At 42.4% G+C, this 7,600-nt stretch overlaps 1 long non-coding RNA gene across 1 annotated transcript in view; it reads right to left on the reverse strand.

Moving 5' to 3' along the window:
* Positions 1 to 461: 461 nt before the first annotated feature.
* The window catches only part of LOC108531174 (uncharacterized), a 24,711-nt gene continuing 17,572 nt past the window's right edge, over positions 462 to 7,600 (reverse strand). The window contains exon 3 of the long non-coding RNA XR_001886076.1: positions 462 to 553. This is a non-coding gene — a long non-coding RNA (uncharacterized LOC108531174). The remainder of the gene's footprint in view (positions 554 to 7,600) is intronic.

The raw sequence follows: 7,600 nt of genomic DNA on the forward strand, positions 1-7,600 counted from the left end.
TAAGCTCAGATCAAGCAGAACCAGAATTAATTACATGGGACTGAATGAACTAATAAATGATGATAATGGCTTTTGTTTGGAATATTGCTGTTGGATTTCAGAAATTTCTTTCCTTTTCTGTTAAACTATCTATAACTGTTAAGCTACCTATAATTCCCAATCTATACCATGCAATTTAGTGATTATGCCTTTGTAAACAGAAATAAAGCATTTGTCTTTGCCTTCCCACCTAATCCCTCCAGAATTCAGAAACTCATCTTCATGGTTATACAGTTATTTGCATAAGTTCAATAGGAATCTGTTCCCCTTGTAACAAGACATGTTTGGAAACTTGGGCCATATGACAAAGGCTTTGACTGGAATGTCATATTTGAGAACGATATGCAAAGAATCAGATATAAGCAGACAGCTCTAAGGAATGAAGGTTGACTTTATGGAGAGAATGCTTACAAAGCCCTCTCAGGAAACCTGTCTGGTACCTTGCTTATGGAATTCCCAGACTTTCAGAAGAGTAAAGAAGGTCATTTTCTGGCAGACCCAGGAAACTTAGCACCTAGAAAAGAGAGAAATTCACTCAAATATATAGGTATTGCAGATAAAGTCTGAAAGCAAGTTCTTAGCATGGCTTCCTAACCTGCAGTTGCTTTCCAAAAGTTTAATCTGGGCCGGACGTGATGGCTCATGCCTATAATCCCAGCACTTTAGGAGGCTGAGGCGGGCAGATCATGAGGTCAGGAGTTTGAGACCAGCCTGGCCAACATGGTGAAACTCTGTCTCTACTAAAAATACAAAGAAAATTAGCTGGGCATGGTGGCAGATGCCTGTAATCCCAGCTACTTGGGAGGCTGAGGCAGGAGAATCGCTTGAACCCAGAAGGCGGAGGTTGCAGTGAGCTGAGACGGCACTACTGCACTCTAGCCTGGGCAACAGAGCGACAGAGTGAGACTCCATCTGAAGAAAAAAAAAAAGTTTAATCTGAAATTCCTTGTCACAAGTTTCAGCAAAGCAAACTTTAAAAAACTCACATCTCTGTTGTTTGGAATAGTTTCAGAAGCAATGGTACCAGCTCCTCTTTGTACCTCTGGTAAAATTCAGCTGGTCCTGGGCTTTTTTTTGGTTGGTAGGCTATTAATTTCTGCCTCAATGTCAGAACTTGTTTTTGGTCTATTCAGGGATTCAAATTATTCCTGGTTTAGTCTTGGGAGGGTGTATATGTCCAGAAATTTATCCATCTTCTCTAGATTTTCTAGTTTATTTGGATAGAGGTGTTTATATTATTCTCTGATGGTAGTATGTATTTCTGTGGGATCAGTGGTGATATTTCCTTTATCATTTTTTATTATGTCTATTTGATTCCCCTCTCTTTTCTTCTTTATTAGTTGGCTAGTGGTCTATTTTGTTAATCTTTTCAAAAAAACAGCTCCTGGATTCATTGACTTTTTGGAGGGTTTTTCGTGTCTCTATCTCCTTCAGTTCTACTCTGATCTTTATTCTTTCTTGTCTTCTGCTAGCTTTTGAATTTGTTTGGTCTTGCTTCTCTAGTTCTTTTAATCATAATGTTAGGGTGTCAATTTCAGATCTTTCCCGCTTTCTCCCATGGGCATTTAGTGCTATAAATTTCCCTCTAAATGCTGCTTTAGCAGCATCCCAGAGATTCTGGTACATTGTGTCTTTGTTCTCATTGGTTTCAAAGAACTTATTCATTTCTGCCTTAAGTTTGTTATTTACCCAGTAGTCATTCAGGAGCAGATTGTTTAGTTCCCATTTAGTTGTGCAGTTTTGGGTGAGTTTCTTAATCCTGAGTTCTAATTTGATTGCACTGTGGTCTGAAAGACTGTTATGATTTAGGTTATTTTGCATTTGCTGAGGAGTGTTTCACTTCCAATTATGTGGTCAATTTTTTTTTTTTAAGTGCAATATGGTGCTGAGAAGAATGTATATTCTGTTGCTTTGGGGTGGAGAGTTCTGTAGATGTTGGATGCAAGGTTGGTTCAACATATGCAAATCAATAAATGTAATCTATCACATAAACAGAGCCAATGACAAAAACCACATGATTATCTCAATAGATGCAGAAAAGGCCCTTGATAAAATTCAACACCTCTTCATAATAAAAATTCTCAATAAACTAGGTACTGATGTGTCCGGAGCCATGAGGCCCGGAGTTAGCCGACCTCTGTTGCTTGATCTCCGCAAAGCGGAGACAAGATGGCACATTTCCGGGTTCTTCATTGCAAACCTTTCCCGCGCGCGCCTAAACCTTTCCTCCATGCGGGCAAACCTTTCCCGCGCGCGCGCAAACATTTTTCCCGCCCAGGAAGATATGCAGCCTACAGCGTAGGCGCAATCCCGCACCCAGGAAAATTATCAACCAACGGCGCATGCGCAATTGTAATTTGAGTAAACCCAGCCTCCTGTCACCGCCCTGGCCCAACCTCTTCCTCTGCCAGCCTATATAAGGCATTGCACTGCCACCATTAAACGAGACTTGATCAGGCTATTTGTCTTGTCTCCATTTCTCGTGTTTTCTTGTCTCCTCCATTCCCACTCCCCCTTCCAGGGCCCGTTCGACTGTCCTGCGGGTCGGGACACTGATGGAAAGTATCTCAAAATAATAACAGCTATTTATGACAAACCCACAGCCGATATTATACTGAATGGGCAAAAGCTGGAAGCATTCCTTTTGAAACCCGGCACAAGACAAGGATGCCCTCTCTCACCACTCTTATTCAAAATAGTATTGGAAGTTCTGGCCAGGGCAATCAGGCAAGAGAAAGAAATAAAGGGTATTCAAATACGAAGAGAGGAAGTCAAATTGTCCCTGTTTGCAGATGACTTGATTGCATATTTGGAAAACCCCATCATCTCAGCCCAAAATCTACTTAAGCTGAGAAGCAACTTCAGCAAAGTCTCAGGACACAAAATCAATATGAAAAAATCCAAGCATTTCTATAGACCAATAATAGAGAGCCAAATCATGAGTGAACTCCTATTCACAATTGCTACAAAAAGAATAAAATACCTAGGAATACAACTTACAAGGGATGTGAAGAAGCTCTTCAAGGAGAACTACAAACCACTGCTCAAGGAAATAAGAGAGGACACAAACAAATGGAAAAACATTCCATGCTCATGGATAGGAAGAATCAATATTGTGAAAATACCCATACTACCCAAAGTAATGTATAGATTCAATGCTATCCTCATCAAGCTACCATTGATTTTCTTCAAAGAATTAGAAAAAACTACTTGAAATTTCATATGAAACCAAAAAGAGCCCATATAGCCAAGACAATCCTAAGCAAAAATAACAAAGCTGGAGGCATCACACTACCAGACTTCAAACTATACAAGTCTACAGTAGCCAAAACAGCATGGTACTGGTACCAAAACAGATATATAAACCAATGGAACAGAACAGAGGCCTCAGAAATAACGCCACACATCTACAACCATCTGGTCTTTGACAAACCTGACAAAAACAAGCAGTGGGGAAAGGATTCCCTATTTAATAAATTGTATTGGGAAAACTGACAAGCCATTTGCAGAAAACTGAAACTGGACCCCTTCCCTACACCTTACACAAACATTAACTCAAGATGGATTAAAGACTTAAATGTAAGACCTAAAACCATAAAAATCCTAGAATACCTAGGCGATACCATTTAGGACATAGGCAAGGGCAAAGACTTCATGACTACAACACCAAAAGCAATGGCAACAAAAGCCAAAATAGACAAATGGAGTCTAATTAAACTAAAGAGCTTCTGCACAACAAAAGAAACTATCATCAGAGTGAACAGGCAACCTACAGAATGGGAAAAAATTTTTGCAGTCTAGCCATCTGACAAAGGACTGCTATCCTGAATCTACAAGGAACTTAAACAAATTTACAAGAAAAAAAAACAACCTCATCCAAAAGTGGACAAAGGATATAAATAGACACTTCTCAAAAGAAGATATATATGTGGCCAACAAACATATGAAAAAAGCTCATCACTGGCCATTAGAGAAATGCAAATCAAAACCACAATGAGATACCATCTCACACCAGTTAGAATGGTAATCATCAAAAAGTCAGGAAACAACAGATGCTGGAGAGGATATGGAGAAATAGGAACACTTTTACACTGTTGGTGGAAGTGTAAATTAGTTCAACCATTGTGGAAGACAGTGTGGTGATTCCTCAAGGATCTACAGCCAGAAATACAATTTGACCCAGCAATCACATTACTGGGTATATACCCAAAGGATTATACATCATTCTACTATAAAGACACATGCACATGTATGTTTATTGCAGCTCTGTTCACAATAGCAAAGATTGGAACCAACCCAATGACAGACTGGATAAAGAAAATATGGCACATATACCCAATGGAATACTATGCAGCCATAAAAAAGGATGAGTTCCTATCCTTTGCAGGGACATGGATGAAGCTGGAAACCATCATTCTCAGCAAGCTAACACACGAACAGAAAATCAAACACCACATGCTCTCACTCATAGGTGGGAGCTGAACAATGAAAACACATGGACACAGGGAGGTGAACATCCCACACAAGGTCCTGTCAGGGGTTGGGGGTTGGGGATGGATAGCATTAGGAGAAATACCTAATGTAGATGATGGGTTGATGGGTGCAACAAACCACCATAGCGCATGTATACCTATGTAACAAACCCGGACGTTCTGCACATGTATCCCAAAATTTAAAGTATAATAAAAAAAACCATGTTCTAATATTAAGTATTATTTCTCCTAATTCAACTAAATAACTGCCAATTCCACATAAAACACTTCTCTTATCACAAATTTGTATCATGAATTTTAGTATTTTCAAATCACAATAAATTTACAAAAAGGGTGAATTTTATTTTATGTAAATTGTATCCTATTAAACCTGACTTTAAAAAATTAATGGGCTAAAAAAGAAGCCTCACATCATCCATTATCATTTTTTGCATTATGTTAATAATCAAGCCAAATCTAATGAAACCAGACATTTTACAAATGAGAACAATCTTACTTTGGTTATCTTGAATCAAAAAGGGGGCAGCACCGTAGAGAGATATTAAGGGGGCAGCACCGTGGAGAGATACTAAGGGGGCAGCACCGTGGAGAGATACTAAGGGGGCAGCACCGTGGAGAGATACTAAGGGGGCAGCACCGTGGAGAGATACTAAGGGGGCAGCACCGTGGAGAGATACTAAGGGGGCAGCACCGTGGAGAGATACTAAGGGGGCAGCACCGTGGAGAGATACTAAGGGGGCAGCACCGTGGAGAGATACTAAGGGGGCAGCACCGTGGAGAGATACTAAGGGGGCAGCACCGTGGAGAGATACTAAGGGGGCAGCACCGTGGAGAGATACTAAGGGGGCAGCACCGTGGAGAGATACTAAGGGGGCAGCACCGTGGAGAGATACTAAGGGGGCAGCACCGTGGAGAGATACTAAGGGGGCAGCACCGTGGAGAGATACTAAGGGGGCAGCACCGTGGAGAGATACTAAGGGGGCAGCACCGTGGAGAGATACTAAGGGGGCAGCACCGTGGAGAGATACTAAGGGGGCAGCACCGTGGAGAGATACTAAGGGGGCAGCACCGTGGAGAGATACTAAGGGGGCAGCACCGTGGAGAGATACTAAGGGGGCAGCACCGTGGAGAGATACTAAGGGGGCAGCACCGTGGAGAGATACTAAGGGGGCAGCACCGTGGAGAGATACTAAGGGGGCAGCACCGTGGAGAGATACTAAGGGGGCAGCACCGTGGAGAGATACTAAGGGGGCAGCACCGTGGAGAGATACTAAGGGGGCAGCACCGTGGAGAGATACTAAGGGGGCAGCACCGTGGAGAGATACTAAGGGGGCAGCACCGTGGAGAGATACTAAGGGGGCAGCACNTGGAGAGATACTAAGGGGCAGCACCGTGGAGAGATATTAAGGGGCAGCACCGTGGAGAGATATTAAGGGGCAGCACTGTAGAGAGATATTAAGGGGGCAGCACTGTGGAGAGATATTAAGGGGGCAGCACTGTAGAGAGATATTTTATGCTTCAACAGAAAACTACAGCACACCCTTATGGGTTATCAGTTTCTAGATGTGTTCATCGTCTTTGAGCTATTTTTCACCTCCTTGCACATTAAAGTCAGCCATTTGGCACATTGTGTCTTCCACACTCTGCTCCAGGACACTGGAGTCTATGACATCACCAAGGACATTCCAACGGAAAGCCAGGACAGCCACTGGAGGGTCACTGCCATCCTCCTTCTGCCACCCGAAGATACTGCAAGCCCGACATCTAGACTCAGAAACCGAGTTCACAGTCCGTTCTACCCATGCATCTTTGTTTTTCTTTTCATTTTTCAAAAATGTCTGACTTCTTGAACCATCCAGCAAATATTCTCTATCACCAAGTCTCAACAGATGGTTCAGCTGGTCCTTAATGAACAAGACAACCAACAAGAAATGGACTTAGATTGTTCAGACAGAAGAATCTCTCTTCTTTCATGAACAACAAGGGGAACTAAAATGGTCTTTCTCTTTAACCAAACATTAGACAGGCTCCCCCACGCCCTCTTTTTGACAAGGCATTGTCTTCAGGTCCTGCCTTTGACCTGCCTAGCCCAGTTGGTGCCTGCATCCCGCCATGCCAGTTCAGACAGAATTCCCTGACTCTGGCTATCTGATCACCTCCACATCCCATCGGATTCCTCAACCCACCTTGAGAGCTGATCATTGTTTCAAGTCAGTTCAGCAAAAGTCCCGACATTTGACATTCCCCCTTCGTAATTTTCCACGCAGTGACCCCTCACACTGCTCATTGGCTGTGAATCCTCAGCTGTCTTTGCTGTATTAGGAGTTGAGCCCCCATCCCTCTGCCCTGTTGCAGTGGTCTTGATGCCTACCAAAGCAGTCCTGAGTAAAGTCTTCTTTACTATTTCAATAGGTGTCAGAATATGATTTTTAGCAAGTCATGTGACTTCAGTTGTCACATGCATCAAATGAAGCCCCCACCCCCCAACATAAGAGAGGATTCCTAGACATTTATTTCCACTAGTCTGAATTAAGCCCAAGTGAGTCCTGCTCCTAAGCACACTGTAACTAGAGCTGTTTCCTCGGAACCCTTGGGGCAGTTTCCCCAAATCTGGCCCGCCCCTGGAATCTGCCTTTTGCACTAACATATACTGATGCTCCCACATCTTCCTGAAAGCACTGGAGAAGGAGCCAGTCCCACAGCAGCTTTCAACAAATGAGATTCGTTATGTTGCAACTTTTAGCTTAAAATTTCAGATGAATATATTTAATAATATATCTGTTTTCATTTCATTGTGTACATCACGTTTTACATGCCTTATTAGATAGATTATTTAATTTCTTTTCCCACAATATTTCCATAAAGCCAGGGCCTGGGAAGGCCCTGTGTGTTAATGCTGGGACTCTGAGCACGCCTCCATCACCCTCACACACAGCTGTGGACCCCAGAGCTCCAGAAGCCTAGAGTGGATCCTCTTTAAGAATTTTCTTTTCCCAGGAATAACAAGATTAGCCATATTTATGGTCTTAATAAAACAGGTTTTACAGATCTTTTTTTTTTTTTTTTTT

This window comes from Rhinopithecus bieti, unplaced genomic scaffold (assembly GCF_001698545.2).
Source record: "Rhinopithecus bieti isolate Rb0 unplaced genomic scaffold, ASM169854v2 scaffold_8350, whole genome shotgun sequence".
NCBI classification, from domain to species: domain Eukaryota; kingdom Metazoa; phylum Chordata; class Mammalia; order Primates; family Cercopithecidae; genus Rhinopithecus; species Rhinopithecus bieti.